Source organism: Corvus moneduloides, chromosome 2 (genome assembly GCF_009650955.1).
Source record: "Corvus moneduloides isolate bCorMon1 chromosome 2, bCorMon1.pri, whole genome shotgun sequence".
Classification (NCBI taxonomy): domain Eukaryota; kingdom Metazoa; phylum Chordata; class Aves; order Passeriformes; family Corvidae; genus Corvus; species Corvus moneduloides.
The window spans coordinates 87,117,101-87,143,787 of NC_045477.1; the positions used below are offsets into that span (position 1 = coordinate 87,117,101).

Consider the following 26,687-nt stretch of genomic DNA (forward strand, 5'->3'; position numbering starts at 1 on the left):
AAGCGTTATCCTAGACTCCAACTGAAAAACCAAAGCAACCCCAAACTTCAGATTTGACTATATTACAATGTAAAACTAGAAATGTTTGAAGATACCTTTGACCTTAAGACTCATTTGTTAAATATGCAAACAACAAATGATGTTGCTGAATGTTTAAAGTTGCATGAACAAACACATTTTGAAATGCATGTGGTACAGACAAAGTCTAGAAACACTTAGGAAAGATTCAGAAGGTAGAACTGCCCAATAAATTAAGAAAGAGCCCAACATAAGCAATGACTGGCCATGGCACATTGGCTAAAACCAACACAGTTAGTGACACAGAAAAGGAAACAAAACCTGTTCCATGTGATGACACCTAAACTACTGTTGGTTATTTTAAACTTGGAGAGATGTGTTACAGGCAGGAATGCAAGCTTCCCTGGAGAGCATGTGAAGGAGGTAATGCAAAAGAAGCCAACACGGATATTACTGGGTGTTGTTTCACCCATTATTAGTGGGTGAAAATGCAGTACTTCCTGTGGCTGGAGATTTGGAAGTAATGAAGTTTCAGTCAATCGTTTACAAGGAGAGGAATCCCATTTTCAGTGAAAGCAAAAGAGATGTTATGTTTAAACTGTCTGGATATTATTAATACAACATGATTGCTTTTTTAGGTACTGTAATAATTTTTTGCAGCAAAGAAATGTAGAGAAAAGATCTGCAGGGATCATTAGTTTAATCTATTGAAACGTACAGTGCCCCACTGCCCCCTTTTGCCATGTACCTGGAAGAGCAGCAGCTACAGTAACAGCAGCCACCATAGCAATGGGTACCTTTTTCTTGCAGGGCATGTACCTTTTGAAGTGGCTCACAGACCAGTGACACAAGGGATCCTTTGGGAATCTTCTCTTTCATGTTACAAAAGGAAAATACTTCGAATATGACCTCTTCATTTACATGCCAAAGGACCAAATATTCATTCTTCAGTCCTGCAGATTTTCCAGTGAAGTCTTAAGTGACAGTTAGAGTTTGATCCCAAGAAAATTTGTTCAGAAGGTACTGCTATGCAAAACATCTAACAGGGATGCTGAAGAAATGGAGTTAAAAACTGCATCAGGCCTTGCCCTCCACATGCATTCTGCTAGGAACCAATTCAGTCTGGTTAATATCTCTTTTGTAAGGCGTTTTGCAAAGGAGGAAACCCCATAATTGTTTGCTATCTATCTGTCTTGCTTACCAGGAAAAAAACACGTTCAAAAAATTCTGTGCTAGCCCTTCAAAATCTTCCTGCTAGTTAAGAGGGTGCACTTGAATAATTATGTTTATAGTTGTCTTTCTATTTTTCACCGTTGACAGTACCCTCTAGGAGCTTGAAAATTATTTTGGTTTTCCTACCATTTTCACACTGAAATCTATGTAGAAAAGGAATAGCCTTGAGCTTATGTTGGTGTCTTACTGTCTTGCCAAGATATATAATTTTTTTGCTTTTGCACAAGCATCACTGACAGTGAAAACACAGATCTTGGAACATTTTTAATCTGTCAGGTTTCCTGCAAGGTTTGTAAAGAATAATAATGAACAAGTTCATCCATTCTATACTAGAGTTACCTCCTGGCTAAACTTGTCTGTCTGCATTTTTAGAGCAAGCACTTTGATTTTTGTATTTTATAGAGAAATGACCCTCTTATGCATTCATTATTTTTATAAAAATATCAGTGGAAACATACAGAAGCATATGACATAGAAAATCTTTCTGTTTGCATGTTGCATGTATTCTTTTACACCAGTTTTTTGGAAATTATTAGACTCTAAATTACAAGATCTAGGTTTATAGCATCTAACCAAGGTTTGCTTTTAATGTGAAGAGGTAATAAATAATCTGAGGATGTTTGACTTTTATTTCCATACTTGTTTATGACAACTCATTTGTTGCCATTGAAAATAGCCACTGAAATATTTTGGACAGTAAAAGGATAGCAATAAACACCAAATTATTGAGAATTCAAAGGGGATGGTTACAGAGTCTGTCAAAAAGTGAGATAAACATGTAGCAACAGAACTGCATACAAATTCTATCAGTTCTTTAAAAATTACGTAAAAAAGGCCTGCACATGATCCTTAGGTCAGCATAATGATCTGATCCTCTATAATGAATTTTGGAAATTTGTAACCAGTTGAGAAACAGCTGAAGAAAAACACCTGTGTAGGTAGCTAAAGAGACAATACATCTGTAAATAGACAATAAATGTGTAGGGGAGAAAGGATGCAATTCTTTAAAATATTGGAGCAAGGAATCCCACCGTTGCCATTCAGTGCATTGCCTGTTTAGCTATGGTTAATTACTGATACAAATGGTAGAAAAGGATGTCTTTGAATATCTGAAGTATGAGCAAATGAGGAGCAGCACATATGAATTTACAAAGATAAAATCATATTGGATAATGCCACATTTTCTGAGGGAAAAAGAAGTAAAATTACTAGACATTGTAAAATGTCTAGAGTGCAATAAAACATTATACATTGTGTCTCTCAAAGCACTGTATTGAAAAAGAGAAGATTGGTTTTGGTACAGTAAAGACTTGTACTAACATTGTCAAACAGCTTACTGGAGGACTGTGTAAAAGGTGGCAGGTGTTTGGAGTTAGGAACATTTGCAGTGAGATGGCTGAAAAAAAATTGCAAGGCATAGTTTATTTCACATCTCATGAGTGGTCTGCTTTGACTGCAGATTCCTTTGGCTAGAAGCATCCTTGATCTTGTGTTTCCCTGATCCATAGCAGACTTCCCTTGGGTTACAGGGTGGTAATAATAATTGATTAAAAAATCAAGGATGTATTTTGCAAACTTCACTTTCCCCATTTGCAAGACATATTTTGCTGTGCAGAGTTTAATTTAGGTTCATGTCCGATAATTTTCAGGGGTGTATTCCACTGGATTTATTTTGTGGGATTCATAAATAATTACTTTTTAGGATGACCACTCTTCCTTGGATCTTCCATTTTGAGTGGCAACAAGAGAGGTCTCTGTCACCTAATTTAATTACCTTTGATCACCATCTCTAAAAGGTCTGTCATTCTCCATCAGCTGAACAACATTAGTTAATTTTTTTTTTTTTTTAACTCTCTCTTCTCCCTAGAGGAACACCAATGAATGCCAACTTTTCTTCTTAGATCCATAAAGGTCTCATTGACTCTAGTGAGATCTTAGTATCTACCCTTTGATGAGAGAATTTGATCCTAAGATGTGTCCAATTACAGAAGTATCCAAAGATTCGCTTCCTAAAGGAGCTTTTCTGGGAGTTACTGGTGAACTGCAGTGTTTTTTTTTCATCCAGTCACTACTTCATTATTTCTGAAGCCCAGTGGTTTTGCTCAACGTGTGACATTCATTAGAAAGCAACATGCTAATCAGAGTACTACTGTTTTATGTTAGGTTTTCCTTTTTTATTACAGTGCTACCTGACATTTTACTTGACATTTTAGAAGCTGGATAGAAATTTTTCACTTTCAGTCTTTTGTCATGCTGAATGCATGTGATGGTTTCCATCAAAAAAATTCAGGGAGCATGTTGTTGCCACTGTGATGAGGGAGATCCTGGGGCTCTGTAGAGGTTTACTGGAGTCAGTGGATCTCTGTGAAAACTCTGGTTCCATCTTTTCAATTTTCTTAGGATCATCTTCAAGTTTTTGAAGGTTGTGATAATCCAAATGTAGCTTCAGGGAAGCATGAGAAACCTCATTATGTATAGATCCCATCAAAGATCTAGTAAACAAGAAAACCAAACAAATAAAAATGAGACAGCGATATAAAAATATAATTAAAACGGCTTGAATGACTAACCTCCGTGTTGGTGAAAACACATGGATAATTTAACAGGAAAATTGCTGTAAATACTGTGACAGTGATGACAACTGTCATGTTTATATTTGATTAGATTCTGTTCTTAGAATCCTCAACTTTGACTTTCTAATTTCATCTGATTCCATCAGCCTCCCCATACTTTTAGGAAAAGTGTTTGTCTAATGATCAGGATTGTAGAAAAAAGTAGCATTTTACTATCCTAGAAGGTTCACAGACTTGGTAACAGATTAGAAAAAACAATTCCTAAAATACTAATTTTACAGAATGCTCTTTTAGTCTGAAGATACTAGTTTGAGCCAGACATCTGTTAAAATGTACTACGAGAAGTCAGGTTTGCCCAAGCCTCACATTCAGATGGTGGCTTGGGGTGGACTCTCCTGCCCAGCTGGGGCTGGTGATGGGAAGCAGGATCTGTGGAGAGCCTCCAGAGGGAGATGCTGCCCAGCAAACCTGCTGCCTGGGTGTAGAGATGTGCCTGCTCCATGGCTCTTCCTGGGCTTCCCTGTGCTCCTGGGGCTTGAGTGCCAGCCAAGCACTGCTTGAACTCACAGCCCTGAGCGCTTGGCCCTGGAAGTCCTTGTTTACCAGCATAGGTCGCTGGAGAATTTTATCTCCCATGCTTGTTCTTGCTACTCTGAGTGCTGCTTGCAAGGAAGTTGACAATTTAATGAGATACTTGGCATCAAATAGGTCTCTGTGCTGTATCCAAGTGCTTACTTTCATGAAAACCCATATTTAGTTGGTACTTTGAAGTAGGTGAGTGTCTGGATGAACCTGTAAGGGCAATGCCAGGGCTTCCCATAGGAAGGGCACCTCTGCAGCACCTGACCAGAGCAAGAGCAGGAGATGCCCCAGCACCGGTGGTGGCCCACTGAGGAGCACCTTACACTTTTGGGGGTTGCATGGTTTGGAACTTTTGCAATATGTCCTGTACATGCTACTTTTCAGTGCTTGCTCAGGCATAGGCTGTGTGCTGAACTTTGTCTGGAAATCAGCAATATCACTGTACTACTCAGCAGTTTGGCAACACACTGAAAATCCCACCATTAGCTTTTCAGTGTGAGCATGTCCCTGCTTGCTACATGGGCACAGATAAGCTTGTTAAGTGATAGAGACTGACATTTGCTCCTGGAGAGAGAGGCCTTTATTTGGAAAAGTTATCAGATATTAGAATGATTCATCTGCTACTTGAGGCTAACTGTTTAGCTTTCCTTCAAGTCAAATTAAACAGTTGCTGTTGGCATGAAAAACAGGGAAGGCAGGCAGAGTAAGAAGAGAAAGGACAACTTATAATTAAAATCAGGCTTGATCTTATACCACACTTCATTATACCACTGAAGAAAATGGCTGGTTTTACTTCCAAATATTTAGACACTCCAAGCAATACTCAGCCATAGCAACACAACTTTAGACTAAGCAAGAGCAAGTATTACAGTAGGAAGATTAGCTAAGTAGTTTTAAATGCTCTTAAATGGCAACATAATCTTTGAAAAAAATATATTGTGGGCCTTAAAAAAATTGACATCGGCATAGTCATGAAGTGGCAGCTGACCTGCAAGTGTGGTGTTGCTTAGCAATACTTCACCATCAGGCAAATTGGGAAAGTGGGCTAGAATGATTTACACCAGGGAAGAGATATATGCTAATTTCCTCTAGAAGATTCAGGTTACTGTGGTTATTAGGAAGGATATTAGATCATAAATACCTCTCCACCTCTTCTTCCCTTTTTTTTTTTTTTAAAGGTGTTGAAAAGTAACTCTCCTATGAAGACAGGATGAGAATGTTGGGGTTGTTCAGCCTGGAGAAGAGAAGGCTCTGGGGAAGCCTTATAGCACCTTCCAATATCTAAAGAAGGCCTACAAAAGAGCTGGGAAGGGAGTTTCTACAAAGGCATGTAGTGATAGGACAAGGAGGGATGGATTTAACTGAAAGAGGGCAGGTTTAGATTAGATATTTGGAATAAACTCTTTGCTATAAGGGTAGTAAGGCACTGAAACAGGTTGCTCAGTGAAGTTGTGAATGTCTCATCCCCAGAAGTGCCCAAGGCCACATTGGATGGTGGCCCTGAACAAACTGGTATAGTGGCAGGTGCTCCTGGCCATGGCAGGAGGGTTGGAACTAGATGATCTTAAGGTCCTTCCAACTCAATCCAGCCTAAGATTCTGTGATTCTATGGTTTCGAGAAAGATGATCAATTCAAAAAACCAGTCTGTGAGAATGCAAGTACATTTGCTTCCAGAACAGTAATTTCAGAAATGGTTGATACAAGCAATACAGTTGGAGGGAAAGAATAATTTAATAACACAAAGGAAATTTTATTTTAATGCTTCTTTGAATATTTTCATAGCCACTTCGATTTCTGGATTAGTTGCCAGAGTCCTGACCCTGCCAGAGTCCCTGCAGGTGGGATGCTGAACCTGCCTGCAGTTCAGCTGCTGCCAGAGGCTGTGCCAGCCCAACTGAGCTCACTGCAGGACCCAGATATGAATTAGCTGGTGGTCTGGGTTGAGACAGATGAGGAAGAAAAAGAAAATATTTTGAATTTGGAAACTTGGTGGCAAAGTTTGAGAGTTTAATAAAGATAAGAAACTTCTTTCTCCCTTTTCATGTTTTGATGTGCAATCCACTTTTTATGCATCCATAGCAGTAGATAAGGAAAGGGGAAGCATTTTGCTTCACCTTGGTTGCCTAGTCCAGACAGATCTCTTACTTTGTGTGAGAGTAAAGTGAAAGCTTTGTCTGTCAGACTTCCTGGTTATACTGTAGAGACACAGGATGTAGTGATGCCTTCTAGTGTACTGCGTGGCTGACAGGACAGCTTTGCACAATACATGACAGAGGTGCTGTGCTCTCTCCTGTTTTTCCTAGAAATTTTTCCCGAGTCTTAAAACCCACAAGAAAGATAGCTGAGGTTCCGTTGGTTTTACTGCTGGTGGTAGACAGGCAGTTTAATTGCGCTTCCAGAGTGTAGGAGCTATAGGTGTGCAAAATCCGTTTGCATAAAACACATAGATTGTTTCTGTACCCTCCCACTATGATCTGCACAAAGCCTAAACCCATACTGAGCTCTCACTTCCAAAGGTTTCTGTATGAAATTAATGTTGCACTCTAATTGAGCTTGTGTTGCCCCAGAAATACTTACACCCAACTGAAAGGTGCAGCATGTTTGTAACATGTAACACAGGAGCTGCTCAGTACAAAGATCTTGGGAACTAGAGCATAGTGTAAGTTAGAGTAGATGGTATAGTCTGAACTGTAATATGTATATTGTATGATGGATTTCCATGAAAAGTATAACCACATTATGATGTGGTGGCTGCCCATAGAAAATAAACACAATAGCTTTTCATTTGCTGGCTCTTTTAGTACATGGTCAAAGAGTGAAAAGGATTTCATATGGCTATTTCTTAAGCTGGAACTCTGACATTTCTATAGCAGATGACAAATGATTTTCTAGGCACATTTCTGAGTTCATCTAAACTGAGAGGTAGCTGTTATATCAGAATGCTTGTTTGAGAAGTAGTTAGTCCTCTCCTTAAAGTGACATAAAGTATGTGAGAGCAGGATGCAGAGGGTCAAGTACAGGCTCTTTTGTGCAATAAATAACTTCCAAGTCATAACTCATCTCTTTATATAAGTATCCAGAAAGTTTTCAGCACATTTTTGTCTTGACCTTTTAGCACGAACAATAGTACTTCTGCTTGCTAGGCAAGTGATTTTTGCCCATCACTTGCGAGGTTAAAATGAAATAGCAGTGATTTTTTACCACTGTTTCAGAGGACTGCAAAAAGAAAAGGTATTTAATCGAATGCATAGCTTCAAGGAATTACCAACTGCTATTACAAAAATAATGGAAAATATTTCAGAATTCCCAACCATTACATATGGCTTTTTGCCAGTGTACCATTTTAATGATAATTTCAAGAGGAGACAAAGCCTGACAACATATATCATGACAGAGAAATCAGAGCTGCAATCCAGAGAGCAGTTTTAGGCAGGAAGCAGTGGGACAGTTTCACAGTTCCTTTCAAATAAGAAATGTAAGCAACATACAAATGTGCTTTACACACATTTGTGTAAATAAATAAATTTAAATGCACCATTAAAACTTCTCTCCTAAGTAATGTAGTGGAGAAAATCCTCCCCAAAATGTAAGTTAAACTTGCTGTGTGTGTGTGTTTTCATACTGTCATCATTGCACCTTCCTGTGAGTATGACAATACAAACCAGAACCAGACACTATTAATGACTTAGTAACACTGAGTGATGTGACTGTGTATGTTTTATAAATATTTACATTTTGTCTTTATTAATTCAGATTTTTCTAGGATGGCAAACTACTGATTTCAGTAGGGAGCGCAGGCTTCTGTTTGACCTCCAAGTAATAGAGAGAAAATTAACCTCCGTGTGCATAAGTAATAATAAAACACTTTAATCCAGAGTTAATACAAACTCTAGTCATATTCCTGTCTTCATACAGACTTTGCTTTTGCAGGGTACTGTGCAGCTTCACTTTCTTGGATGAACTGTGCTAAACTGCATCAGTGTATCTGCTTAACAAATGCTTCCTGAAGAACAGTGAAGATCCTGAACGTGTTTGCAAGGGCACCCCGTTAGCTTGCACACATCATCCGTGCCCTCAGTGCCCAATTCATGGCCATAACCTCCTGCTTCCTCCTGCTCTCAGCTCGAGCACCGGGGAGGCTGGGTGAGGCTGCAGAAGCAGGCGTCTGGCTCTGGGGGTCTGTGCCACAGTGTCCCTTCGTCAAGACATCAGCCATCACACACAAGCTTTAGCTACTTGCCCTCCTCCAGCCTGGGAAAGGCACCTTTGGAGCAAGACACGCCCTTGAACTGAAGTGAGAAGATGGACAAAAAAGTGCAATGTTCCTGAGTTTGCCAAAAATATTTTACTTACCAAACAACACAGCTTTCATGGGCTGAGAGACCTTTAGCAGAGAGGAACTGTGGAAGAGGAAATTTGGGCTCATTTCGCTGTGCATATCAGGCTGTGGCCAAAACCAAAGTAGCTGTGCTAACATGTGAAAAGTCATCTGATGAAAGGCTGCTGCCAAACAGGAGGAATAGCCTTAATACATTCTGTTTTTTGGTTTTGGTTCCAGAAGATGTGTGTGTCTCTTGACTGTAATAATACTCAATCATCATGCTATAATGAAGGGCTTTTCATGTAATCATCTGTAGAACTGATTACTTTGGGCTATACCCTTATCAGGCTGAGCTTCCTGGCAAAATTCCCACTGACATCAGTAAGAGAAGGAGTGGACCTTTCCTCAGCAGTTTACCGCTATTGTTTGACAAAACCACGCTTTTCAGACACTTCAGAGTGGAGATTAAATATTTAGACTCTTAATTCTTGAAATATTAAAAAGGCACTGTAGAGATAACACACTCGTTCTCAGAAGTCTAAGTTTGTTCTGGTCATTATTGCTTCTAAAGAGTACAGCACCAAAGCAAGGCATGAACAGGCATGGAAAAGATTTTATCCAAGATGCTGAAAATGGTAGACTCTCAAGGTGTCAAAAATAGGAAGGAAGATAAGAGATTTTATATTGTGGATGATACAGAAACATTTGCTTGCTATTTCTTACCGTAAAAAATAACCAATTCAGCAATCCAAATCACTAAAACTTCAAAAGATACTATACCTACAGATTTACTCATTATTTTTAAAAAATGTACTTCATCCTTTTTAGCCAAGTTTTGCCACTAACTCTGAAGGGACCAGGATGCCCAGGAGATCAGTAGGATCTGAAAAAGGACTGGACACTTATAGCAAGAGCCAGAACACACACAATATGAACTCTCTAAGCTTGTTTGTAGAGGTTAAGAGCCTGTTTTTCAAAATATTGAATGTATGTAATTCATTATGACTTGAGTGGGAGTTCAGGGCGTGCAGCAGTGCCAGGGAAGAGACCTTAATTTCCTGTCACAAGGGCCAAGTGTCTCTATATTTGGATATTCTTGCTTTTCATAATTCTTGCTTTTCATAATTTGCACTGCAGTAGCAATTAAGGGATAACATTACAGGCAACGATCCCATTGTACTAGAAATAACAGTTGTTCATTACTCCAGAGGCCTTCAGCTCTAAAGCCAAGGCAATTATCGGAGGCAGTTTATTGAAAAGAAAAGTGAAGAGCAAATCCCTGCAGTGCCCATCTTTAGGCACCAAGTGCAGGTGTCTGGATGTGGAGGCTGCTCTGTGGAAATCCTCTGCTTGTCCAACACACAGGCAGATCACTCGAAGCAGCGGCAGAGGTGCCTGAGAGTTGCACAAGGAGACACTGCAGCGTTCCCTCTGGGGACCATGTAGGTCAGGGCTGGGGAGCACAGCCTGCACAGGGCAGGGACAGGATGAACTGGGCTGTGGAACTGCACTCTTGCGGTGGGGTAAGAGACATGTCATCACCAAGCATTGTTTTTCCCACTTTCAGCAAAGCTTTCAATGCAGTTGCCTGTCAGAAGGAGAACAGCAGGTCATTGTGTCCTGCAGCTTGGGTTTTCAATGAACTAGGCATTTGAGAATGTGTTCAGGAGAGCTGGTCACCTCCCAGTGCAGCTGACGCATCTGCTGTGAGGGTGTCACAGAAGACATCCTGCCTGAGTACACAGTTTCCAGACACAGAGACGCAGACTAAGGGGCTACAGAGGCAAGTCAGGGAGTGTAGGAGAACTTCTCTACCTTGCAGTGTAAACATAACCTTCATGTGTAGGTAACACAGGTGCACCTGTGCTGTGGTTTGCCATAAGACTTGTATGATTCCATAGCATATTTACCACGTTTCTTAAGGATTATGCTTCACAAACACTTTCATAAAGGTCCAATCTCAACTAAAGAGTTGCAGGAATATTCTAAATTTGGTGGGTGGTATGTGGATTTTTATGGCTATGTCTGCACTAGCTCAGCAGAAGCAGACTGGAGGAAAAGGGATCTGGTGCTCCAGGGGTTCTTACTTTGGACCAGGTCCATGGCATGGCCTGAACACCTGCACACCCAGGAGCATCTCGTGAAGGGGCTCTTCTTCTGTAGCCCAGATGCCTCTGGGGTGCACGCCAGGCAGTCTGCTGGGACAGGCAGGAGCTCTGCCTCAAGAAGAGTGTGCCTTGATCTGAACTAACAGACTCCTGCAGATGCTCCACCCACGACCTGCACTCCCACGGGCATCAATTTTGTGGTCAGAAATAGACACAGAATTTGAGGTTATGCACAGCACTTTAGCTGGCCAATCTCTTCTGTGAACTGATGCACTGAGCCATTTTTCCAGAAGCATGACATTCTGAAGCCCAGTCTAAAGCACAGGGCTACGCTGCTTCTAATCCTAGCTCTCCCCTGAAATGCACACCTCTCTTTGTCCACCATTTTATCTGCTTACTTGCCTTGCTTGGGTTTTATGAGTATTTGGTTTTGCACATTAGTCCTAAGATGTGAAGGCTTCCCTATAGGCATTGAAAAAAAATAAATTGAAAAAAAAATTCAAATACACTAATAAAAATGCTTTGTGATTATACTAATATAAAGGAGAAAAAAAGGAAAGGAAGGAAAGAAACAAGAAGGAAAGATAGACAATATAATCAGGATATTGTCAAAGAGAAGCGGTGCTGGAAGGTGTCAAAATTTAGCTAGTAAAACAACAGTGGTTAACAAATATTCTTTTCTCAAAATGCAGATATTTCCACAGTGCTTAGAATCTCCTCCACAACATCCTTGTTCAACATCAAAATATTCTGTTTTGTGAGTTGAAAGTGTTAAATTTTCCTATTCTTTTCATGTTGACTTTGTAATCATATTGGAATAAGGAAATAAATGCTACAATATGTTTCTACTAAATGCTGCAGATATTGATATACATAGGACAGTGTTTTGACAGTATCTATATGGAAGACCTAAAAATCATAACTTTTCAGAATTTTTTTCTGATACAAATTTGACTTTTTAAAATTCTGATTCAGCATGAAAAAAATATTGAAATATTAAGTTTTCCCCAAGAGTGGAAACTCTTACTGGTTGTAATTATAATTATCCTAAATACTTTTGTTTCTGAAGCCAAATAGAGCAATGGCAGCTAGAATATGCAGGCCTACATGTTGTAGTCTATTGAATTTCACAGTTTATGCTTTTCATTTGAGCAATTTTCCTTAATTTTTATTTTCTTACTGTGTATGCAACTTATGCAAGACACATTCATTCTAAAATAGCTTTTAGTCACTTAAATCTTTTGCTCTATTGTTTCTAACATCAGACATTTCAGCACTGGGATGTTAGCAAAGCATAAAATGTCTCTGATTTTTTCTGACAACATTTGTTTGATCTGTTCCCTTCTTGGTTAGGTTATGAGATTAGAGAAGAAAAATATGTATGGAAAGTTTAAGATTTTTCCAGTAAGCCATTCAAGTATGAGCTCAAAATATTTTTTTTGTATACCAGACTTATTTTCTTAGGTATTGTTTCCTTTTGTATGACTATGTCTAGAGATATTCATATCCCCAGGTGAGACCTGAGAGTATTTAAGGGGAAGAACACACCATCTGGAACATTTTTCAGTTTATACATTTTCAACATGATTTAGCTGTACCCATCAGCTCTGCAGCTTGGCTTGGGCTGCACAAGTTGACTGGTGTTTTTCTAGCTGCTGTCCCATTGGATTTATAGTTCTGCAGTCCAAATCCACCTTCCAGTTAACTACAACCCCACTGACAATTAATGATGTTGTATGAGGTTAATTGAGGATATCATTTGCAGTTATGTGGAATCATGTGATGCCTTTTTTTTTTTTTTAAATTTTTTTTTTATTTTTTTTTTTACCTAGGGTCACTTTCTGGAACAAAATCATGGCTTAATTACAGGGGTCTTATGGTCAGTAAATAAATTTGAGACTCGAAGGCAGCGTTGCAGAGACTAGTGATAAAGCAGAACAGTCACAGCTTGGATAAGAGATTTTCTACAGCATTTACATTTCAGTTATCACTGTTTTTTTTCCCACTCTTGGAAAACCTGCCCCAAAAGCAGACTGGCCACTCTTAGGGCTGAAAAAGCCCCCAAGGATTTAGAAGATGAAGGTTGGCTCCTGGCTTGCTCAAAGAGACTACTGGAGAGAAACAAGGCTTTTTTTGTTAGGATTGATGGAGAGAAGCATTTTGTGTTGGAACGTCATTCTGGCTGCTGTTTTATTTTCTGTTTGTCATCTGTTTTTATAGACCTGAAAGGGTGCTTGGTATTTCCAGCCAGCCCTCCCTCCCCATCCTCCTTTCTACGGTATTCTTGAATATTCTGTGCAGCTCTGCCCTTTCATTTTGCAGTTGGGTGTCACGTCAAAGGGAATCAAAGCCTACTGAGGTGCAATCCATGGACTTGCTGGGCTTTGATTCTTGCCCTTCATGCATTATCAGAGAAAGTTCTCAGCCTAAGGAATTTATGTAACTCTTGAGAAGATACAACAGTTGCAAATTGGATTTTCCTGGCCATAGAAGCATAGAATACCATTGAACAGTTCCAGGGACCACAACTAGTACTAGGCCTGAAAATAGTTGGGAGTATGGGCCATAAGAACATGCAGCCCCTCTCCTTCCTCGAGCAGGACTGTATCCACTGGAGTTTTGTCATTCTGTGACAGAGAAAGTTACAGGCGAAGTTAAAACTTCATTTTAAACCTTTAACTTCTCATGTCACTTGACTATACCCTTGAAGGAAAGTGATTTATGACATCGGCTTTTCCTCCCTTGATCTACTAGGAGATGAAGCGATGCCTGACAGGGATATCCATCTTCATTGCTGATATTTTGATTGGAACTCGTGGGTGCTAAAGAGACAGTGACCATGCCTTTCAAAATATTAGGAGGTGAAGAAATATGCTTGAGGAGCTGGCAGATTATCAGAGGGAAAAAAAAAAAATTCAGAAAAAAAGAATCTCTGTTAGGAAACCAATGTTTGTTTGCTGACGCTACTAACTAGTCCGTAGGGGTTTTGTCATGTAATTGCCACTGATCTTAATAGATATATTTCTTTCTAGGCACACAGTAGGTCTTATTTCTTAGTTTGAATATTTTCAGTTAGCTTATTCTATAGGCAAAAAAAGAAGGACACTGAAAAATAGGCAAAGCCTAAGACTTTGCAAATCCACTAACTATCACAAAATATGGGAGGATTTCTTCTGCTTCCAAGGCTTCTGGAACTGCAATTGGCAATTGGGAGTGCTTGGTATTCTGGTAGTGACCCTCCTCCCTTCACAGCCAGCTCCTCGGAAGAGTCACAACATGGAGACATGATGGGTTTGGGTTTCTCTGTAGAGAGGTCAGAGGCAGCAGCATCGTGCTTCAAGTGCAGGTACAAGGCAGCAAAGAAAAATAAACAGAAGCTTTGCAGAGAGTCAACTGAAGCAAGAAAACAATATAATAAATAAACATAACACACTTTTTTTCTCATTTCCAAACTCTGCCTACGAGGGCTGGTAAATAAAACCAGTCAATCTGTGGAGTGATTCCTAGTCAAGAAAATGAGTTAATATGCAGCAGAGTGTAGAGCTGGTGTGCACCATCTCTACCTGCTCGTTTGTTTTCCCTGACACAAATATTTCCTATCATCATTAATGATAATTTCTGGAGACACTGGACAGATGTGATAAAATCACTCCACATTTCAAATGCATGTGGTTATTAGTCACTAATAATTTATGTTAGTTTTTTATTGGTGGCTACAAGTTGTCAAGAAATATATCTTCTGGGTGGTGAAACCTATTCTCCTCTCATAAATGTGAAATAAACCTGAAGTGAGTAGTGTGCCACTGATGCACAGCAAGCATAATTGAAGGTAATACGATTTCTATTTGCAGGCACCATGCTAATACTGAAAGAAGAGCAAAGTTCCCCTTTGTGCAGGAGGCCTGAATGCCCAACAAACCACCTCCTGAGCACTCAAAATTATGTACTTCTTGTCTCTCTCTAAAGGTGTGAATGAATTTCATTCAAAGGACACAAACCAACCACATAAAACCACATCCAGTTGTTTTACTTCTCTACTGGAATCATTGTAGTTTGTATAAATGGAAACTGGCTGGTCTGGGAGAAAAAAACAAAAAAACCAAAAAAACAACAACCAAGCTGAAGTATGTGTACTAATTAGGACCATCATCCAGTGCAATGATCAGAAAAATGGCTTGAATTTATTAAGGGGAAATCATTGAAACTATCAATCTAGTGCATAATAAAAAGCCTAAAGATAATAGATTGCAGTAGACTGGTCTGTGTAAGCAAGAAAATAACAGGGAACACATTTGATTCTTGGTATATGGGTATTGTATACTTGTACAAGTATATATACTTGGTATATGGGAAATTGCTTTTTTTTTTTTTTCTGGAAAAAATCTGAAGCATCTATACACATTTATTCCATAGGCAAATAAAGAAGGACACTGAAAAATAGGCAAAGCCTAAGATTTTGCAAATCCACTAACTATCACAAAATATGGGAGGATTTCTTCTGCTTCCAAGGCTGCTGGAGCTACAATTGGAAATTGGGAGTGCTTGGTATCCTGGTAGTGTTCAACAGGTGTGTTTATTTTCACCTATGATATAGTTAGCAGCTTGTGTATCAATGTGTACAGCAAGCGTTTGCTTTTAGAAAATTATATTGATTGGGTTTTTTTATCTTTTTAGAAAACCCATTGCAATACATACTGTGAGCACAGAGAATGACACAGCATAAACAAGAGAGAAGTAATCAGCATGGTTCCCTCCCCCCCAGCAGGAATAAATCATTGTAACTCTAAATCACACAAGTTCTTACAGGACTCAAAGAGCCCTGAAAATTCCAAGTAGCAGAAGCAGATAATTAAAGCGGAAAAGTTAAGACCGATAATTCTGTTTAAAATGTTTCAAGAACTCATTGGAAATACCTTTCTTTTCCTTCTTTCTCTAAGTGGAAAACAAAATGTAATTGGAAAAAGAAAGTGGACCAAAAATATTACTTACAAATTGTCCTTAGCAGCATAATGGCCTAATTGGTGAAGGGGTGATGCAGTCCTGGAGTACAGAGAATGGCACAGATGGAGAGCAGTTGTGTGTGCTGATGAGAGGGCAGATGCTCTCAAAGGCATTTTGCAGCATTAGATATCCTGGCTCGTCTCCATCGGCGGCACCGATCTCATTACTCTCACCACGTGAAGAGATTTCACCCTCTAACGCCAGGGCTGCATGGCTATAATGAGGTGCACCAGTGCTGGAAACAGCCAAGAGAGCCTAGGAGCAGAATTTTAGGAAAACATCTAGAGCAGTTGTCATCTGTATTTTCACATGACCTTGCAATTCAAAATAGGGTAGACAGCAGTCTGGTATGACTAGCTGATACTGTGCAGGCCTTAACAAGAACATCCCTTGTCGGTGGTTCACTTATTACTCATACGTTAGTCTCTGCCCAGTTTACACTTGCAGTTTTGCACTATAAATATATTAAATACTCTTTATATCAATACCTCTTTCTGTGTATTAGTCTCAGTTACAGTAATACACTCCATTGTACAGTTTGAACAGGGGTGTCTAAATAAAAGTTGACAGATTGCGTTGTATTGTGAATTCCCTCTGAAGAGACATAAAAGACCTTTTACAGTACACAGGAAATGAGTAACACAAAAAAGCAGTATGTAAAATAAGTTGTTTAAAGATAGACTGGGATTTTTTTCTTTCCTGCCTTGTACAAAAGTAAAGGGCTATGCAATGAAATCAAAAGGTGGTAAATTATAAAATATTAAAATATTTTGTGACATGACATATATAATCATATAAATAAAATGCAGCACAGCTAGAAGAGACAATAAAGTTAAAAAATAATTTGGAGTCTTGTCTACATATCAAAAATATATAAAGAGACAATTAATGGCAACAGGACAAAAAAAAGGATATAAAATCTTCAGAATCTTAGCACAACAACCATTACTAAGTAGCAGTATAATAAGTGGAGAAGGAAAGTAGAGATTACCATGTAGGAGGTTGTTTGCTGAAAAGATTTTAAACTTTCCTCTGAGATACCCGATCCTGGTTGCTGTAACAGATATATACAAATCTGTGCTGATTTTCCATCTCACCCAGTGTGGCTCTTCAGTTCCAGATCCTCTCCCTGAACTACAGATCATGCATTCTTCCACATGCCTTTCTGAAGCTGAGCAAAATTTTTTTTCATAACATCATGATTTAAACTAACTTTTTGATTAGCAGCAGGAAGAGTTAATAATTAAATAGAGAAAAAAGTTAAACCTGCAGGTAAAAAAAAAGGCCATTTCTTTGGGTCTGGTTACAGGCAAATTTGTGCACCTTTCTGTAAACAAACTGTGTTTTGATGAAGCAGTAAAGTTCTCTTTCACTTCATACTCTCCCTATTAATTCAACAACAGCAAGAAAGACAGAATCAGATCCTTGATTGCTATTAATGACATACTGTAAACGGTTGCAAGACAATGCAAAACAAGGGTGTAATTAATATCGTGACAAACATAAACCAAGGGAAGCCAGATATGAAATACAGTTTTTTTCTTGGCTTCTCCTTGAGAAAAAAAACAACTTAAGCATAGTGAATTGGTAGTTAATAGTCTCATAATTAAGAAGCAAATCCCCAATAAAAGGCAGGCTGGCCAGAAGTAAAATGGGTGCAAGACCCAACATGCAAGTTGCAGGAAACCCCCTTGTTTTGCAATGAGAAACCCAGCGAGTGAAACTGTGAGCATAAAGCTACTCACCCTGTAGGTAATGTACGGTTTTGGTTGCTTATTCTTCTTTAATCTGAAACAGTAGTAAAGGCTTCTGGATTTATACTTTTGATGGATAAAAACTTGTTTGCTAGGGCTTGCAATTGAATATGTGGCTACCAGGAGAATTTGCTCTCCATCTCTAGTTTTTGTAGCTAGTGAGTGTTATAACCAATATAATTCCTCTATTCAAAGTAGTAACAATGCAGTAATGTGATTTGTATACAAAAAGATCCCTGCTTTCTTGTGGAAAGAAATAACAGCATAAACCAATGCCTTTAAACACTTCTCTATTCACTCCTGGGTGCAGGAAATGCCATTCCCCTTCCACATGCTTAATAAAATTTCAAAATTTTATTTTACTCTCTGTACACATAAATATGCATATACATTTACAGTGTATATGTATATACTTTTTATTGGTGAAGTTGTCTAAACTCACTTTAGTTATCTAGACTTTATATTAATCTGCTTTGAAGTGATGTCAGGAGGTAGGAATACATCTTCTAGCTGGGATTATGGAATAAAATGTTCTGTATTGCTAAAGCAGCTTACTCTAAACTTATCAATTAACATTTAGAGTGACAGGTCTGACTGTGTGATGGTATTTTTGCAAGTTTCTAGATAACAAATAGCCTAGCTTTAAGAAGTAGGTTTAAAGATTGCAACTCATCTCTTGAATTGTTGGTTGGTTTGGATTAAGGCCTTTTACTTGATGAAAAATACTCGTTATAAAACTGTTTTAAAAGCTTCTTATGTATGTAAAATACCTATGCCATTTTATACTAGAATGCTAGTACTTAAACACATGCTCTTAGACGTGCACACACACACACAAACTCCCTAACTCAAACACTATAAATTTAACATACATACAAGCAGCAATAGCTGAGTCCTTGAGGTTAGGCTTATTGTCATTAAATATTGAATGTAAATGGCTGATACTACTGAAACAGCAGCAGCAGATTAGAAAGCAATACGAAGCCAAGACTAATCCAGAATCTGAAATGCATCATTTCTAACCACTGCACCTCATGGGAATCTGAATTTCATCTATCAGGCTTGAGAAATTTCAGCTCTCAGGGAAGCCAGAGGACTGAGAAATACCCACTTTGTTACATATTTGAGATTATCTAGTCAGAGATTTTAAAAAATGGCTGGTGTTTCATTCTTTACTGTCTCAGAAGATTGGGATGATGATGTTGAATTAAACTGCTGTCTTAATAGACTTGAAAATTAAATTACCATAAGTAATGGATTATGTATAATCAAAATAGTTTATGACATCTGAAAAATATGAAGACTAATATCATATGTAAAATTGGAATCTGACATAGAATCATAGAATATTTCAAGTTGGAAGGGCCTGAAAAGGTTATTGCTTCTAAATTCCTGCTCCTCGCAGGACTGCCCAAAAGTAAACCATATGACTAAGAGCGTTGTCCAAATGCTCCCTGAACTCTGGCGGCTTGGTGCCATGACCACTTCCCTAGAGGGCCTGTTCCAGTGATCAGTCAAAACTAGAAGTGTGCTCTTAACAGCTGCCAGGATGAGCCCTTGGCTTTTTCCATCCTTTAAATTATTTTTATAAGCAGAATGAATTTTCTGTGATAATTTCTAGGGCATACATTCTAGGGGGTCAAACTACAATTCTGGAACATTTTGCACTTCCTCACAGACAAGTATTAGAGAAAGTGTAAGGTGTGAACCCTGCTGAATCTTCTCTGCAGTTGTTCTTAAGGCAATTCGGCATTGATCACACTATGATTTGCTTTTACACTGACAAAAATGAGATGAAGAATGAAAAAAAAAGCTCAGTGTTTACAGAGACTTGGATCATCCCATGGACAAGGAATGACAAATGTCTCCTCAGACATCAGATGTCTCCTCTAACCTTGTCTATGTCATATGTGAATTTGTCCTCAAGAACAGAAGGACCTACTTATTCTTTTGTTCAACTTTTCCCTTTAAATTTAAAATGTTGAGTCTGTTAATGTCTTGGCCATGTGAGCTTTTCCTTTGTGCTTGGTAAATTAATGTAATGCTACAGAATAGCCAAAGTGCAAACCAGTAGTGCACAAGCTGAACATAAACAAGTTATATAACATTGCAATCATTCATTTATTAAAGTAAGTGGAAATTTCAAGGCATACGTAATCTTTTTGGACAACTGACAGGCAGGTGTGATCAAGAGAACAGAGAATCCAGTGATTGTAGGCAGACAGAGAGACAGGTTTGTCTGGGTGATTAGAAAGTAAAGTGAGATGGAATTGGGAAAAATGGGAGAGATCATTGGCTGTCCCAGGACAAGCAGAAGTAACAGTGCAGAGATTGCTGAGGGGGTTAGACAAAGAAGCTGCAGCAGAAATAAGTGTCTCGGGAGATTAAGGAGACAGGACCCATTCACAAAGAGTAGTACACAGCATCTGTGCCAGAGCAATGGGATAAAAAGAAGGGTAAAATGGGCTTAAGGAACTGTCAGACCATTTCCTACAATCAATAATCCCCCAGTATATTTGTTATAGAATGGAGAAACATAACATCGGGCCCCAGACACGTCCCAGCTCAGGTCACTGTTGCATCCCTCTTGTTTGTGGTCCACCTCACAGCACACCTCTGCCCGAGGTCAGGGAGGGGCAGCTGGCCCCTGCCACAAGATGGATGATTTTACTGCACCAGGCTTTTCAGCTCCACTTGCTTTCAAACATCCTCACCCTACAGACCAGAAAGATCTTCATCCTACCCACTGCATGACATGATCTAAGTTAGCAGTGACCTAGACCATTTTTAAGTTAACGAAGTTTGAAGTTAAACCAAAGTGAATCAACCTCTAGTCTTTCTCACAGCTCCTATCTTCTGTCACCTGCTTGTCTTCCCTTGCATCATGTTTTGGCCTGATCTTCCCCCCAGCTTGTTCTACACATCTCTTTACCCATCACAGCATTTGCTCTCTCATATGCCACAGTCCTAGAGACAGGCAGCTGGAAATACCCCAGTCAGTCTTTAGAAACAACAGCAAAAATAAGAGATGCTCTTCCCATGTTGACATTGGAGAGTGCTGAGGTCAGAACCTGCCCCCAGTGAGCCAAGTACAAAAGCAGAGCGGGTCCTAAAGACAACGTGTAAGAATCCAGTCTAAGAAGTCAATTGCTGAAACAGGAATACACGAGGAAAAGTATCTTCATACTGATATGAGGCACACACAGACAGACTGGGGAACAAAGCTGGGTTACTTCAAGCTGTATGAAAAGCTCACAACAGGTAAGAATTGCCCTCTTCTGGCAGCAGCAGGTGCCTCCACCAGCTGTCTAAAACATCAGTCACAGCCCAGCCTCACATGCATGTCCATGAGGCACAGTCCTTGCCACTTTGGCCATTTCTGTCCAACTCTGAAGATCTTGACGTTCAAACTCCATCTTCCAGCTTCCTTGACCTGGTCACCTATCCATCATCAGTGTAAGTACACCCTGCTGGTGGCATGGAGTCACCTGTTTATCTATAGCTGACATGCCCAAAACCAAAGCTCACATGTCCTCAAAGGATTCAATCCCACTGCTTCCTGAAGCTGACTGGCCAGCTGCAACAGCAGTGAGCGTAGTCTTCAGGGAAGTGCCCACAAACAGCATAGATGAGACCAGTGAACTCTGCTCCTGAAACTTCAATACCAACAGTCGCAGTGTTGTCATAGTTCCGTTTGGGTAAGGGGATGGGCAGGATTACATGTACCTGAAAGCTGGTCTGCTACGTTCTCCCCACAAATCTTGCTTTGTGCAATATTATTTTATGTGGCACTCAAGTATTCTTGCAAGTGGATGCAACAAAAATACAGGTGTAGATCAACTCACAATGCCCAGTTTTTGAGGGGTGATTCTGTTTTATTATTTCCTTCATATTAGAATGATGCTAGCCACATTTCTGATGAAAGATGTGTTTATCTTAAAATATTGCTAAGTAAGAGATCAAAGACACATGGAGGACCTGAGTGTCATGGAAAACTCTTGCTTTGGACCATAATAATCTTCCTGTACATTTGCTGACCCCGAACAAAATTGTCTTAGCTATGGGTTGGGCAGTGTTGCATAGGGAATGCACAGGTGCTTGCAGACATCCCTATACAAACACTGAAATAATCACATGACAGTTATTGACACTAGATATTTTTTAACACAAATGAACTGTCAACAAAGCCATTTCTATAGTGGGCATAATTAATCTTTTTTTTTTTTTTTTTTTAATAGCATTACTTTCTTGGTGTTGAAATATTGCCAGAACACCTTGCTTGTTTAAATGTCTGGAATTCCCTTGCTGCTCTCCTGTCCTGACTAACAGAAATAACACTGTGCCGTTATGGTGCAACAGCTTTTCCCTTACCCCATCTGAGGCATTAAGGAATGTATTAGCCAGAGTTGGATGTTCAATGGAAACATGACACCCTGTTCTTATTTTGCTGTGATTTCCTGATGAAAATCAATCACTTTGTTTCACTCTCTGTGGGATTGTGTTTCTATTTTTCTGTTTCACAAATATGCTGGTTCTTATCCCCTGAGTGCTTATCATCCCTTGTGTGCAGGATCTTGTCAAAGGGCTTTTGAAACTTCATGTATGTTAATCAATCAGTTAATCTACTTAGAGACATTTTCCAATAAATCCAGGAATTACATAAAAACTGATTTTCACTGCTGAAATAATACTGGTTACATCTAGAATTTCCATATGACTTGTTCTTGTTTCAGCCAAGCACAAGTTGCCATGTACAGTTTGAAGCCTGTTAATACCCCTGCTCAATTCTAAATATGTTTTGTATTTTTAAGTGTTTTATGATAGACGTTTTTAACAAAAGCTTGTGTATTTTTGTTAGCACCTCATCTGCTTTATACTTATGTCTCCATGCAAGTTTTGTGAATAAGCACATGTTTGGAGATTTTTTAAAAATTATTTTTATTTTTGTAACTGCTTTTTTTCTGCACACCTTATTCTGACTTTTTGGCCTATGAGTCTTGACTGCAGGGGGGATGCTCAGAACTTACCTGATATGGAAAAGGCATATGAGGGAAGGTGAATGCAAACCCAGACCAAACTACTCATGCTCCAGGCTTTTCAGACCAGATACATCCTGAAAGTGTGACATACACTGAATACTTAGATGCACAAATACAACAGTTGCTGCAGAGATGGTTGTTTAAAAAAAAAACTCAGCAGGAGCAATAAGCACACTATGCTTCTTGCATAATAGCTGAGTGGTTTGAGCATTTTGTGGAATAGGGGAAATTGTCCCTATTCCAAGACTCTACTGCACTTATTAGTCCATATTTTGTCCTGTTCTTCTCTAGTCTAAAAAGCATAGGTTCTTCAGGGAATATGGATTTGAGCACTGTTGCCTCATTCCCATTAACTTAAATGCTAGGCTAAAAATCCCTCAGATTTCTTTTCTTTAGCGTGTTCCTGGCTGTCACCTCCTTATACCCACACTGGCAAAGGTAATTTTTTTCCAAGTGAGATCATTTTCTTGAAAAGTGAAATATCTGAAAAAGGCTGAGAGGGTTCAAAAGCCATCCCCCTTCATGGGGAAATGCTGTACCATGGTTCTGTTACACAGAAGGCTGGTCTTAGACAATCTACTGTCTATCCAGCATTACTGAAAACACCTAAGTATGTCCCATCAGATGATTGCCCACAGCAGAGGAGCCTGCTCTCAGTCCCTGGGACTTTCTACTGTGTAGCTTGCCGACACCTCTCCCTTTGGCAAAGTTTCTTTCCTCTTCTAAGTAACTGACCCTCCCCAAGCTACTATGAAGGCTGCTCCATGTAGTCCTGCTATGCTCAAGTGCCCAATATTAGGCAAGATGATGTCTAGTTCGAGGGTACCTAAAATTACTCCTCCTGTCACAGAGGGAGAAAAAAAAGACATATGTCAAAAAAAAAAGGCAGACTGTCAAAATTGTCTGCAGGTGCAAAAAACCCTACATGAATTCCACATGCAACCCCAAGTGAGTGTTTCCCAGCACTGCCTATTACTGTGAGCAACTCCCTACTGAACCTGAAAGCTCCTCAAGCATTTAACTATATTCACACATGTGTTAAGGAGATCCTGTTCTGGGAAGATAGGCACTTATCTCTTGCCTCAAGTCCCAGTACAATCCAGCTTAGGAAGACAGGCATTTAAATCCCTTTTAGAAGTCTGAAAAATTAGCAGCAGTCAGAATTATGTCTGGCTTTTTCTGACATGGGCCATCAGCTTCGACATAGGTGCAATAAGGTTGAGAGCATGACTTGAGCTAAGCACGGGAGTGCAAGTGTACATTTTACCATTAGACAGGGACTGATGTGTCACTGCCATCTTACAAGACTGCCCCAACTATTACACCACGCTTGGGCAAAAAGCATTAACCTCTCCTACTGTGTGTGGATACGAGGAGTTGTTCGCCCCAGTTCTTATCTCAAGAGAAAAAAAACCCAAGGGAAGTAAATTCATGTATGTGGAAAAGATGTGTCATACAGGAGACAAGAAAAACAAAGCATAACCTTGTAAGTCTCCACCCTGTGTCAGAGAGGATCTGGACTGCTAGGCCAACCTTGGATTTGCTTTTGCCTTCTCTGATGTGGCCCTGTGCCTCGTGTGTTCCAGGCTGCGCAGGCTCTCAGCTGCAACACCTACCATCCAAACTACCCGATGGTTGCTGATTATGCCATTCTGCTGGGAAGTTGGAGCTCAGGGCTTAATTAGAGTTTAGAAACATCACCCACTTCCTTTCTTACAAGTTTTTGCATCTTTATGCAAAATGTGGGTGGAAGCACTGTGATCTCATTAACGTCAGTCCTGCAGTAGGGACAGAGAGGCTGGATCGTATGTCGATAGAGTGTTAGGAGTGTTTCAGATGAGTTTCCAAGAGGATATCAGTGCTCTAGCTGTAGGCTGACTTTGCCCACTGGCACTGTGAGTTCATTTGTAGTCGGTGGAAAGAAGGAGGCACTCTAAGTGCCTCAGAGAAAGCTGTCACTTTCTGCAGGTCTTCAGAAGTGCCTCTCTGTCCTCTGCCCATACAGCAAAGCTGAGGAATTAGATTGCTACTTTTGTCCCTTCCAGGGTTAAGACATGTAAAACTTGAGGTAATAATGTCTCAGTGAGGTATCTAACATAGATGGATGAGACTCCAGCCTGAATACTCGAGGCTTTGCAGTAAATGATTGCAAGAAAAAAACCAAAGTGTCAATAAGAAGATGCAGGCTGTTGAAAACCAAAGAAAAGAAAATATTGATTAAAATTAGGATGTATTATAAGACAATATTTGAAAAGAATCAAAGACCTACAGCCTTTTGTAATTATTTTCATTTCTCATGCCCCATAAGCCTTTAGAAAAAAATAATATATTGTTGGAAAAAAATTTCCTTATCCTTTCTGTGAAGCTCTACTCATGAACCATGGAGGGCTAAAAATCATTGTGACACCCTGAGAAAAAGTAGTGAGTCCAGTAAGACTGTAATGTTAACCCATTAGTTTTCCCTAAGTTAGTCTAATTCTTTGGATAGCATAAAAAATGACATGAAATGAAAAAAGTGGAATATTTATTGCAGTAGCTTGAATATGCATCAATTGATTTTCTTGTACTAGAAAACCTGAGAAAGTATGGTTTATTTATATACAGATTGTGTAAATACACTGTAGGCAACAATTTAATGTTGAAAGGGCTTTCATTAATGGTGTAGTTCTGAGAAAAGGATGTAAAGCAACATAAAAGAGTTGAGATTTGATTTTTACTGAGATAAGTTGAAAGAATAATTCACCATTACTAAATGTGTTTCTTCTTTCATGTTGTTTTGTGTTGCTCTTTCTACTGCTCCACGCATGCTTGCAAAAAGTATCCATTAGGAATGAATCCCTCATTGATGTGACTTCATGATGTCTATTATTTATGTTTGTCTAATTCTATGTGTTAATAAAGAAAAATAATCATCAGAGATCCATAAAATTAAATGGTTGGTTTTATCCTGGAGCAACTACACACCATGCTTTTTCTCGATATGTATTTCTAACAGAAGACATGAAGTCAGTTCTGCTGAGCAATGTAATCTGATACTGAAAAAGTATGTTGTTAATTGTATTGTTTTTTTAGAAAGTATGGAGTGGGGTTTTTTTAAAGGCTAGGAGATTACATTTCAAACACACTTCCAGAACTTTGTATGGCTTCTCATCTTTCTCAAAGACAAAAAGTTACCTAAAGATTTAAAACTGAATATATGGGCCAACGTCTCCTATTGTGCAATGACTGATTTTTGGTTTGTATCGATACTGAGGGTAATCTGGATTTTTGAAACCCCCCGGTTCTGTGAATGAAAATCACGACATCAGGGCTAGGCGCTGTATTTCCTGTAGCCGAAACCAGCCACCTACCAGAAGAACTGGTAGACAGGAGTTTTAGATAGATAGTTTCTGTCCCGAGTACTCGGACTAAGTACTCAAACTAAGGCTGAGGAATGAAAACTGACAACACGAAACTTTCGAGATATAGCATGCGATATACCAGTAATCATTGTAAAGAAGGTCTTCGTCAGACAGGTGTAGAATTCCGGCTCCTGAGGTAGGAAGGCTCCGTACACTGAGCTACATTTGGAGAAATCGGTACCTGCAACTGAGCCCTCGAGATGAGTAAGCCTGAGGGACGCCCGAGATGTCAGAGGCCGTGCCCAGACCCAGCGACGCAGCAGCAGCCCCTCATTTGTGCCAGAGTGAAGGGAAATGGTGAGACAACCCGACGAGCGTTTTCAGCCACGGGATCCTAAAGCAACGCCGTGTGCTTCACTCCGCCTAGGCACTGACTGCCTGTAGCTGTCACAGACCGGGCAGCAAGAGCCTCTGTGCCCAACCCCGGCGGCCTCACCGGGCGGGCTGTCACACCGCCACCGCCGCCCCCCTCGCTGCTCCGTCGCGCCCGCCGCCCCTCTCCGTCTCCCCCTGCCCAGCTTCCCGGCCGTCCCGGCGGGGGCCGAGCCGCCGCGCCGTCGCTGCCGCCGCCGCCGAGGCCGGTCCGCCCGCCGCCGCCCCTTCCCTTCCCCCGCCACCGCACATGCCCAGAAGGGCGGGAGCCGCGGCGAGCCCGG

The 26,687-nt window shown here is 39.9% G+C and overlaps 1 protein-coding gene and 1 long non-coding RNA gene across 4 annotated transcripts in view; one reads left to right on the forward strand and one right to left on the reverse strand.

Moving 5' to 3' along the window:
- Nucleotides 1-26,687, forward strand: part of ZBED1 (zinc finger BED-type containing 1) — a 53,194-nt gene that overhangs the window by 13,564 nt on the left and 12,943 nt on the right. The window contains exon 3 of one of the 3 annotated variants that reach the window (XR_004238360.1): nucleotides 8,338-11,684. The exons of the other annotated variants lie outside the window; for them this stretch is intronic. The gene's annotated coding sequence lies outside the window, so the exon portion shown is untranslated. Of the gene's footprint in view, nucleotides 1-8,337; nucleotides 11,685-26,687 lie in introns of those variants that run through there. 3 annotated transcript variants of the gene reach the window in all.
- LOC116439995 lies at nucleotides 1,863-26,513 on the reverse strand. Its single transcript, XR_004238362.1, has 3 exons — nucleotides 26,111-26,513; nucleotides 15,826-16,092; nucleotides 1,863-3,743 (listed from the first exon to the last, which is right to left on the reverse strand). It is a non-coding gene; the product is annotated as an uncharacterized LOC116439995 (long non-coding RNA).